The sequence below is a fragment of the Pelodiscus sinensis genome, chromosome 8 (genome assembly GCF_049634645.1).
Source record: "Pelodiscus sinensis isolate JC-2024 chromosome 8, ASM4963464v1, whole genome shotgun sequence".
NCBI lineage: Eukaryota > Metazoa > Chordata > Testudines > Trionychidae > Pelodiscus > Pelodiscus sinensis.
The window spans coordinates 24806942-24818943 of NC_134718.1; the positions used below are offsets into that span (position 1 = coordinate 24806942).

Here is a 12002-nt window from a genome sequence, read left to right on the forward strand (position 1 = left end):
GTTAGGGGCTTGGGAAAACCACCAGTTTAGAAAACATCCGGTGCTACAAGAAGGAAAAAACAGCCTATCTGGAATATAAATAAAACTGTTTAAAAACACCGGGTGAATGATGAGCAACAGTATACACTGCCAACCAGCAGTTTCTTATACTGTATCACTTTTATATATACTAGCCTTTCTTAATGACTTATGAGAACTGAATTTTATTAAAAACTCTTTTTAAAAGTTTTATTTCTAAAACAGAGACAGATGAAATAGCTTATTCCACACCCAGTGAGCAAAAAAAAACAAAAAAAACAAAAAAAAACCACTACAACTAAATTGAAGTATTAAGAAAAAGAAAAAAAACAACATAAATCTTACTTAGTCCTCGATCGTCTCAAAGTCGCTTTCTTCCAAGTCATGGCAGGCGGATACCTGGTAAATCTCGCATTTGTTCTAGAACTGGGTTTTCCACAGGATCTCACCCACTCACACACACAACACGTTAGTCTTCAAAATCAAAAAAAAAAATGCTTTTTAAGCAACAATTTCCGGATTCAGTTGCATCTTTGATACTGAACATTCCAAAAAGCTAAGAGCAGAAAGCCAAAGCCGGGCTGTAACCTAGCAAGTGTTCGACGAGGAAATCATGTCTCCGTCCCAGTTCTTGGCACGAAGCGGATTACAACTCGGTCTTTGTCATCAACAGTGGCGTTAACGACCGAGAAATCCTGCAGCTGAAGCACTACGGCGTCCCCAGATCTGGGTCATGATAATTTCTGCCGAGGCCGCTTACATAACCGAGCAGACACGCCAAACAGACAGCGAAGCCAGACAGCAGCTAGATATCCACAGAAAAAAGCCTATCGGACGATACTTCTCTCTGCCTGGAAACACAGTGCAGTAGCTTCCAGCAACGCAGACACCCAAATGAGAAATCAGCTCTTTGCTTAGGGCATGTTGAAAGAAGGGAAGAGGCGGTGCTCTGTAAACTGTAACTAATCCCCCGTCACAGGTGGCGATGGAGTCACTTCCAGCACGAGTCACATTACTGATTACTCATTTGGTTGGCTAGAGAGAGCGGGTCACAATTTTAACCACAGACAAAGCCAGACTAGTGGCGAGACTGATAGCTCAAGTTTACTGTCCTTGTATACAGCAAATGCAGATATCAAGTTTTCACTTTCCCAATTTACTTAAGAGAGACAGAGTATAAGAATGCAAACGGTAGGCCTCTCGTGTCTGTCTCTCTCCTAAAGGAGAATGGCAATTTGGATTACAACACCACAGCCATTCTGTTTTAAAGCAAACTGCTACTATACAGTTGACTTCCTTAACAGGTATTGGCTCTAACTCTCAAAACAATTTAATCTATATTTGTTAACAAAGATAAGTAAAATATAATTTGTCCAGGGTATTTGTATTTTACAAAATCAATGTAAAAGGTTTGAGGCTGATTTAAAACCACCACCACCACACACACCAGAAACCAACTTAGCTTGTTGTTTATATTATTAAGTGCAAACAAATTGCCCAAACCTGGGAGGGTAGGAGAAAGGAAAAAAAGGATTGGCATGGGATAATAGTTTTATAATGGAGACCACAAGACTGATCTAAGGCCAACAAGCATTCAGATCAGCAGACAGTAAGGTAAACTACATTCATAACCTCCAGATTACAATATACATCTTTTGCTGCTACAATCACACCACACACAAGATTAAATGGATTTGTGAAGTCTAGCAGGACTTTTCTATTTGGACGCCCTTACGATAATATTGATTGTGGAAAATAATAGTAACAGCTTATAGCTGATTCAAAAGGAAAGGGGAATTTAAGTACATATTTTCCCTCACTTTCTGAATACAATCTCCTAGGCTCCCCTCTGCTGACAAACACAATTAAACAGAAATGTAGGTTTTGCTGCTTTTTGCAGAAATTACCAAATTACATGTCCAGTTGCAATAAACAAAAGACAACTGAATTTATATTTGATAACATGCCATAAATTGCTCTTTGAACCCCATGAGGGCAAGGGACTGGGCTCAATGACCTTTCAAGGTCTCTTCCAGTTCTAGTCTTCTATGATTCTACATGCTTTGTGCTTTTATTAGTTGCTTATAGTTTTGATTAAAAACAAAACAATGCACCATGCTTTCTAATGAAGAAAAATGTGTGGTGTGCAGTATATAATATAAAAACTGTTCCCAATCAGTTTTTCTGAAATTCAGCAATGATGCTCAAATCTACTATCTGGTTTTAGTTCACATACACAGCAGGTAGAAAACGTTTGTGTGGAAGGTTGGATTGCCAAACATACAAGCATTACTTTCTCCCAACATGTTAAACAAAAAATAGTGTTACATTATTTTATGAGGTAAGACATGTAGCTTGCTAAGAAAATAATATGAAATCATTTATTGACTACCCTGATCTCATATTGAATTATTCTAAATGACATGTAATGGTAAATTGAAATGCAATTAATACATTGAAACATGAAACCATAAAATGGTATGTGAAGTTAAAAATTAAAGGTGAACTAAAAGGTCTTTTGGCCACTAAAGACATCCACTAGGGTAGGATTTCTTCTATAACAGTATATGATACCAAAAACCCAACACAACAAATCATTATATCTATACTCACTTTAGGACACCACCTAGCCTAATTTAAAGCTACATAATTGCACTGTACTTCAAGTGGACTTTTATCCTCTCCCCAACAATTTGAATTTTGGTATTCCTTTGCCCTCTAGCCCTGCCAGTTTCAAGTGACGGAATAGGAATGGCTCAACCCAATGGCCACATATGGCAAACAGGGTTTTAGAAATATCAGGAATTTTTTGATATTTGCAGACTGGAGAATTATTTGTCTGATTTCAACACCAAGGGAAAGCAGTTTACACAGGCTACATGGATTCCAATTACATCTTTAGCAGAACTCAACCAGATTTCAAGTGGTCTATTGGACTAAACATATTACTTCAAAATCAGTGTTATCTGAATGGGGGAGGAATGTTTAGGAGGGTGCTTTCTTCCATCACTGGCAGGTGATCAGAGGTGGAAGATTTCCTAGATATACTTGGTCTTGCCTTAGTAGAAGAGATTGGACTAGATGAGCTCTTGAGGTCCCTTTCAGTCCTACATTTCTGACCCGTAACCAACAGTCAAGGATAACAGAACTCTTCCTTACCCCACCAACAAAATATATTAAAAATAAAAACTTTAGTGTCACTAACTTCACTTGATTTTCCTTCCACTATCATTTTTTGAAACACTGCTGCAATTACTTTCACCAGCACCAAGATTAGTCATAAGAAGAAAAGGTTGTAGAGAATAAGGGTACATCTAGACTGCATTGCTATTTCGGGATACCAGAAGTATCCCAAAAGAGCAATGCCGCATCTTTAAAAGTGCCTGCTATTTCCCAAAATAGTGGGCAAGCTATTCCAGCACCCCTGTAATCCTTGTTCCATGATGGTTAAGGAATCTGTGGGACTAGTGCCTTATTTTGAAATCTGTCACTGTGTAGACAGTGCCAAATTTCAAAATAACCTCTTTCAACTTAGACTCCGAATAAACTCCGCAATTTGTGTAGCACAAATTGCATAGCATATTCTGACAGAGGGGTCTATTGGGAGAAATTGTCTAGTTGCACCTTAAGAAACAGCACCTTAAACATTTTATATACATGAAGTTCATGTATTTCTTGAGCACCTCATCAATTCACTGCCACTGACCAAAACTTACCTCACTCACTTTGGATTCAGGAGTAATCATATCAAATAGTTTAGCTCTGAGAAAGTTTTATTATTAACATGGAGTTGTGGGCTCAGCAGCTTTAAAAATCAGCACTTCTGCTACTAGCGATATCAGCAGCTCTTTCATGATTGGTCTGGGGGTGGGGGAGCCCCTTTATCCCCCCCTTCCCACTAGGCACCCACGCCACTTCCTTGTGCTGCGCCCTGCCCTGCACAAGCGTATGGCACTTTGAAGGGCCATGCACTCCTCGCAGGGCATGGGGGCGGGGCTGGTGAAGAGGGCAGAGGAAACTTCACATGCTCCTCCCACTCCCAGGCCAATCAGGGCTTGGGGGCAGGGGAGCGTGTAACGTCTCCTCCCGCCCTGCGAGGAGCACATAGCACTTTGAAGTATAGCATGCTTCTTGCAGGGCAGGAAGAAATTTCGCACACTCCCCTGCCCTCAGGCCTCAATTGGCTTGGTGGTGGGGGAACGGTAGGGCCTCTGCAGGCTGGATCTGGCCTGCAGAGGCCCTTTTGCACACCCCTGTTCTAGACTTATCCCCCTACTTTAGGTAACTTTTCTACGGCTGCAAATTTATTTCAGTAAATGGAAATAACTGGAATATGACCGTTACAAAACACAATATATTTTTATGGTATTTAATTACTGAAATTCTGTACTCTGCAGACATCTATCAAAGCAGACAATTCTTAATAATATCCAAGATAGACATTTGTTAAAATATGAATCAGAAGGTTGTCTGGGGGGGGCCTGACAAGTTCTTGGGCAAAGCTTTATTAATAGAATGCAACTTACTAACAAAAGAAAATGAATATCTAGCATCGCAATGCTTTTGCTCACTAACATGAAAATATGTTTTGCTAAAAGCTAAAGGTAAATTAAAAATTAGTTTCCATTTCATATTTTATTTTACAGTGTACTCAGTGAAAATCTGCTAAGCATGCTAAGGACCTATACAGTATATACAGTGAGATAGTTAAAATTGGCATGAACAGCTAAGGTAGGTCAGAGGCATAGCGGGACGGGGAGGGGGAAGGGAAGGGCAGTTCCCCTGGGCACCATGTTGGGGGGGGGGCGTTGGGCTGGGGTGGGACACTCTGCTCTGGCCCACATGACACTTTGAACTGAAACCGGGGATCTGCTGGCTAAGGGCTGCGGGCTCTCTACATACTGCGAGCAGAAGCAGCCAAGCTGGGTGAGAGGAGCAGTGGTCTTAAAGGTATGTTCCTCTGGTGCCTGGCTCTTGGGGAGGGTGGGGGGGGGAGTAGTGCTCCCAGCACTGGGGTGCCTTGCTCTGGGGGAGGACAGGTGAGTGCATGGTGGGGGTTGGCTATGAGGCAGGGATGAGGTGAGGGCATGGGGAACATGGGGGGATTTACTGGGGGGGGGGTGAGTGCATTGGGATGGGGGGCTGGCTCTGGGGCAGGGGTGGTTGTGTTGTACTTAAAAGTACCGCATGGGATCTTTTTTGGGACAAAAGGCAAAATGCCACATTTATTGGTAATACACACATATAGCAGTCAACATTTATATGTATATAATACAGCACACACCCACCATGTCTTGTTTTTACCAGTAGTTGTTCCACCTAACTACACTGGCCAGGTTAGATAGGTGGGGGAGGGTTGGAGCCAGATCAATGCTCCCCTGTTGACTGCAAGATTAGATGTATAGTGTCTTCCCTCTCACATCATATGCATATGATATTGTCTATGGCACCTTATTCTGAGTGTTGTTTTAATGCTCCCTCATTCACCTTTGAAGCGGGAGCTTCCAAAAGTAGGTGCTTGCTGCTTACTCCCAAGGCATCCATAGTTCTAGTCTTCTTTCAATGAGCCCACTTTACAGATTCCATTGTTCTTATATCTGGCTTCCACCTTTCTCCAACCATTGCAAGTGCCCAGAGGTGCACTGGGTACTGGGGGACTTGACTGAAGGGCGGGGAGGAATGTATTGAGGTTACTTACATTTTTCAAAATAGAAGATACCTTATAACATGCCTTATCCATTCACACCTCATTCACTTAACAGGACAATCAATTTACCGAAGGGGGTACAAAGTCTGCAAGATACAAAGTTTCTGTGTAAAAAGGCTTACTACAAAGTTTCTATGTTCTGTAAAAGTATACAAAGTTTCTACAGAACACTTATTACAAAGCTAAAAGGACTTGATACAAAGTCAAAATAAAAAAATTCAGTGACAAAATGATTAATACAGAGATTAATGAGATTTACCTACAGTTGCATTGGTAAGGAGGGGGTTGAGGTGCCTGACTCTGGGGCAGGAGTGAGTGCATTGGAATCAGGGTACTGGGGGGATTTGACTGAAGGGCGGGGAGGAATGTATTGAGGTTACTTACATTTTTCAAAATAGAAGATGCCTTATAACAAAAGGAAAAATTTAAAACAGCCTGGTAGTACTTTAAAAACTAACAAACATGTAGATCAGGCATGTCAAACTAGAAGCCCTCTGAGAGCCACAGAAATGAAAACTGTTAGCTTTCAGGGACACCAAAGAAAATGTACTTTTATAGGAAAGTTGTAATTATTTATTATAGGTTATGTTTTAGGTATATTTTATAATATTTTTTCAGGTCTTGTTTTAATATAATACAATAATTTAATGTGTAACATTGTTATTTGCTCATAAAATAATGTTTAATTTAATATAAATGTAAGGTACTTTAATTTTTGTATATGATACATAACTTGTTTTGTTGAAATGAAAACAAATATAGACCATGGTCAATCAAACCGAACAGGCTTTTGTGAAAATTTCAGATACTTTGTAAATCTGAGATTTTGCATAAACATATAATTATTCATGCAATTGTAAAAAATTGACATTTATTGATATAAAACTACAGGCAGTCCCCGAGTTGTGCGGATCCGACTTATGTCGGATCCGCAGTTACGAACGGGGTTTGCTGCCCGTCTCCCTGGTCTGCTCAGACGGGGAGCAAAGCCTCTGAGGATGCCGGCAGCGGGACAGCTGCGGCGCGTCTGGGCTGTCCACTGCCCATGTGCTCCCCGGCTTTGGTCCCCATCTCCCTGGTTTGCTGGTCTCCAGCAGACCAGGGAGACGGGGAGCAAAGCCGCGGAGGACCTGGGCGGCGGGACCGCGGTGCATCTCGGTCCACCGCCCGCGTCTCCCTGGTCTACTGGCGGGAGAGGGCGCAGCTAGTACGCGCTCCCCCCCCAGCAGACCAGGCTTTTCTCCGGACGCCTATGGTAGAGCAGCTGGGGCACTGCCAGTTGGTCCTGCAGCGCCGCTCTGGGCGCTACTGGACCAACCCGGCAGCACCCCAGCTGCTCTGCCCCAGGCGTCCTGATTCAGCTGCTGCTGGTCAGTTTCAGCAGCGGCTGAATCAGGACGCCTGGGGCAGAGCAGCTGGGGTGCTGCTGGGTTGCTCCAGTAGCGCCAAGGAGCGGCGCTACTGGAGCAACCCAGCAGCACCCCAGCTGCTCTGCCCCAGGCGTCCCCAAGTCAGCCGCTGCTGAAACTGACCAGCGCTGACTACAGGAAGCCCGAGGCAGAGTTACTCTGCCCCGGGCTTCCTGGAATCAGCCACTGATCAGTTTCAGCAGCAGCTGACTTGGGGATGCCTGGAGTTCTTAAGTTGAATCTGTATGTAAGTCGGAACTGGCGTCCAGATTCAGCCTGTTGAAACTGATCAGAGGCTGATTCCAGGAAGCCCGGGGCAGAGCAACTCTGCCTCGGGCTTCCTGTAGTCAGCCGCTGGTCAGTTTCAGCAGTGGCTGAATCTGGACGCCAGTTCCGACTTACATACAGATTCAACTTAAGAACAAACCTACAGTCCCTATCTTGTACGTAACCCGGGGACTGCCTGTAATATACATTTTGTGATTTTATATGGGAATAAATAAATAAAAACCAAAACATTAACAAAATATTCCCTTCCATTCCCCCAGAGCTAGGCACTCCCATACCCCCATTCTAGCCCAATCCCTTTCCACTCCCCCGAGCACCACCCCTCCCTCTCTAACTTATTGCTTCAAGGGCTTTCAAAAAAGTGAGGGCAATTTTCGAGTTGTGTGTTATTTTGATTTAAAAATATTTCTGAATGTTATTTTAACAGGCAAGTTAATCTCTTACATTCATAATTATGATGTAGTTTATCGCTGTGCGGTACTATGAAAAACAACTAGGTTAACTACTAAGTAACTCATTTGAAATAGTAGATCCACAGTAACAAATGACTGGGGGGTGGGGTGCAAATTTAGCCTTTGCCCCCAGGACGCAAAACACACTCGCTACGCCTCTGAGGTAGGTCCACTGCACCACTATAAAAAAATTTATGCCATTATATTTTTACAGAGTCAGTGATATAAAACTAATGAAGATAAAATGAATATCACTTACAATTAGTGCCTTTTAGTAGTAGCTAACTTAGTTCTGAGACAGACAAAACTCCAATATCTGAACTTGCTGTTGAGCAACACAAACTTTTACACTGGAATAGCAGCTTACTTTCCAGTTTAAATCAGCATTTGCTTTATTTCACAATCAGGCATAAACTTTGACAAACGATCTATACCATAAACTTTACAAAAAACAGAGCTGTCTTTGTTCTTTGGCACTGCCAGAGTCAGACACCTATAGAACTCACTTGGCAAACAATCCATGACCTTCAATTACTGTCTTGGCTTAATGCCACAGGATTCCTGTATTACTGGTAACGCAGCATATCTATTTTACAGAAAAAATCCAACTTAAAATCTGTGAAAAATATCCAAAGTTCCAGCCATTAAAAAAAGGCATAATTTGCAACTTTGGGCACTACTAAAAATGTCTATATTTCAGATTACAAGTATATATATTAATGTACTAAGGATTTTGTATTTTTAGAATTTGGGTGCAAAAATGTAGATGAAATAATATAATTACAGTACAAAGATGGGAGACACTTTGTAACCCATTTGATTATTTCTCCAATGTTTCCAAGGATTTATTAATTAAAGCATTCCTCACTCAAAGAGAGCAAAATACAACAATTGCATCTTCAATGTATTTAAAGTTGTGTTTGTTCATTCAGGTGCTATCCAAATTTTGAATAAGATTTATATATAAAACTACAAGGGGAATGTTCCTTATTGGCTGTAGCATCACCTCATTCAACTTCTTTGTTGTAGTGCAGGGAGTGAGGGAGACTCAATGGCAAGCTGAACCACTTAACTGCAAAATGTCTGACAGCCAGCATTGCAACTGTGAGCCACTAGCCTTCAGGTAGGCTTCTGACATAGCAGCAGGAAAAAAGCATGAACATGGGAAAAATTAGAACATACATGGCACACCAGGAGCTTTCGTTTTTTTAGCTCTGTGTATTTGGGTCTAGGGTGAAGTAAAGAGATTCAGTTGCAATATAGTACATATCAACATATAATTGTTTATTCTCTGTATTATTGTAGTGCCCAGGACTCTCACTCACTGATCAGGAATTGCCTGTGCTAAGTCCTACAAGCAGAATAAAAACAAGATTCTCACCCCAAAGTGCTTACAGTCTTAATATAAAACAACAAGATTTAATAAATGTGCACATGTAACCCACACACCTTCTGGGTGTGGCTCACTGTCCCATCTAGGGGCACTTAGACCACTTACAAAGATAAAGAATGAGTATGCTGTACAACCTTAGCTATCAGGCTTTTAATACAAGCGACAGAGGCTGATTCACAAAGTTCCAAAGGTCCCAGGGTTCGGTTCCACTTGTTGGCATTACATACAGAAAGACCAATAGAGGGAATAACTCTTTAACCCAACAGCTGTGTTCAACAGTCGACCTTGCTCTTCTTCATGAAAACTTGTTCTCCATCAGCTTCTGAGACTGTCATCTTCAGATTCTCCTCCTCCTCTTCAATCATTCCTTCAGTGCATTCTCAACATACATACATCCATTCGCTGTGAGGAAAACCTTGATTCCCATCTCTCATCCATCTACATTTTATATCTGGATAATCTCATATGCAAACACAAATTTGATCATCATGTCTAAACCGACTATTCAGATTTTCTCTTTAATACCAGACCTGTCTCCTGTCCAAATTAAAATCTCATTCTGTTTTTCTAACATCTCCTTCTGGATATCTAGCTATCAGCTTAAGCTCCACACAGCTGAAACAGAGTTCAATCACCCTCCATGCAAGTTCCCTTCTTGACCACTGTGGACACAACACTGTATTCTGCCAGTCACTTGGGTCCATTATGTGAGAGTCATCTTTGCCTGAGATCTTGCTCTAAGTCCTCACTTCCAGGCTATGTTGAAATCTTGAAGAATCTTTCTTCATAACATTTCTAAAGATATGTCTCTAGACTACCAAGCTTGTCAATAAAAACTGCATGTTGGTGGCAAAACAGTGAGAGCATACACACTGCAATGGGTTTGTCAGGAAAAACATTCCCTTTCAATAATACTGTACTATATTCCCACCCATATGAGAGAGATTTTTCTTTTCTTCCCTTTATTGTCAATAAAGAGCCACTGTGGACTCTGCTATTTGATTTGTTGACAAAAATGGCTTCCGCCAGTATCCCACAATGCCTGTACTGATTGCTTTGCTCAGTGTTTTGATTTTTTCTGTCCTGCAGGCATGTACCCCTTCCATTTCAAAACTCCTCACAGGAGCTCCCTTTGAGGAACAAAGAAAGAGTAAATCAGTGGAATGCTCCTGTTCTGACCTGCACTGGTAACACCACTCTAGGCAGACTGCTACTGCAGAGGGACAGATGCTGTACTGGTTTCACATTCCTCAGCATGAAGAGCTCACAGGGATACTCATTATGCTGTTCCCAGCAGCTGAAGAGGCTGTGGGAGAACTTGGAGGGAATCCCAAAATGCACAGGAATTAGCTTGGTCTTCCCACAACATGGCACTTTGGAATACATACCCACAGAGCATTAATCCCACTGTTGATGATGGTGCCTCCAATGAGGACATGATCTGTTGACAAAAGGAGCAAGTGTGAACCCCCTCTGGCAATTTTAGTTGTGCTGACTTTTGGGTGTTGACATAAGTTTTGTCTACAAAGCTTTGGAGTGCAGACATATCCTAAGATATAGCTTTTCATATTCATTTGCTCAGTTAAAACTCTCACGTACACTCTTCTCGGTATCAGGTCTTGATTACTGCAACATTCTTCTTTCTGCCTTTCACTAGCATAGTATTATCCCCTTCACATCCATTCAAAATGCTGCTGCAGAGATCATTCTTCTACAACAGGGATGGGGAACCTTTGCCCCTGGCCTACTTTGATCTGGTCCACAGTGAGGTGTGGGGCAAGCCGGCGCTTGCACTCCAGCCCCATAGTGGGTCCCTTACAGTTGGTGTCTCCCTCTCTTGAGGGGGCCAAATTATAAGGGGCTTTAAGAGCTGAAGCCCAGAGGTCTGGGATTAGGGGGTCTCCTTAATCCAGGGTCCTAGTCTGAATCCACTAAATCCCATACATGCTGCATTCTAGGACAGATCCTGCACCCCCACCCCTCTCCTGCACCCTACTTCCCTCCTGGTTTTGGTCACCATCCCCCAACGAACCTAGTTTAAAGCCCTCCTCACTAGGTTTGCAAGCCTGCCCGTGAAGATGCTCCTTCCTTTCTTTGTTAGGTGGATCCCATCTCTTCCTAACAATCCTTGTGCCAGGAACAGAGTCCCATGGTCAAAGAAACCAAAGCCCTCTTTGCGACACCACCTGCGCAACACGCATTTACGTCCTCAATTCGATGATCCCTGCCCAGTCCTTTCCCTTCAACAGGGAGGACGGACAAGAACACCACTTGCGCTCCGAATTCTTGGATCCTTCTTCCCAGTGCTACATAATCCGCAGTAACCCGCTCAAGGTGATTCTTGGCCGTATCGTTAGTTCCCACATGGAGAAGCAGGAAGAGATAGTGATCCAAAGGTTTGATCAGCTCAGTCACATCCTGAATGCGAGCTCCCGGTAAGCAGCACACCTCTCGAGATTCCAGGTCTGGATGGCAGATGAAATCCGTTCTTTCTTTTGAGAGGAAGACAAACATGGCACACGCTGTGCAGGTAATAACATCAGACCTATCACCATCCATCGCTGCTGTCCTGAAGAAAGGATTTAAAAGAAAGGCAAGAGACTCTCACACCCTTCCCTCTCGCCTTTCCAACTCCCTGTTAGCACTCAAGTGTTCGCAAGCTCCTTGGTCGCTTGCCCACTGCCTTATAAAGCCCTGGAGTGCCTGAAAGTCCCCCTCCCCCTCAGCCAATCAGC

The 12002-nt window shown here is 42.7% G+C and overlaps 1 protein-coding gene across 7 annotated transcripts in view; it reads right to left on the minus strand.

Annotated features, from left to right (window-relative positions):
• JMJD1C (jumonji domain containing 1C) overlaps positions 1-12002 on the minus strand; it is a 375768-nt gene that overhangs the window by 135179 nt on the left and 228587 nt on the right. For 3 of the 7 annotated variants that reach the window (XM_075934899.1, XM_075934895.1, XM_075934896.1), the window contains exon 1: positions 364-1258. The exons of the other annotated variants lie outside the window; for them this stretch is intronic. The gene's annotated coding sequence lies outside the window, so the exon portion shown is untranslated. Of the gene's footprint in view, positions 1-363; positions 1259-12002 lie in introns of those variants that run through there. 7 annotated transcript variants of the gene reach the window in all.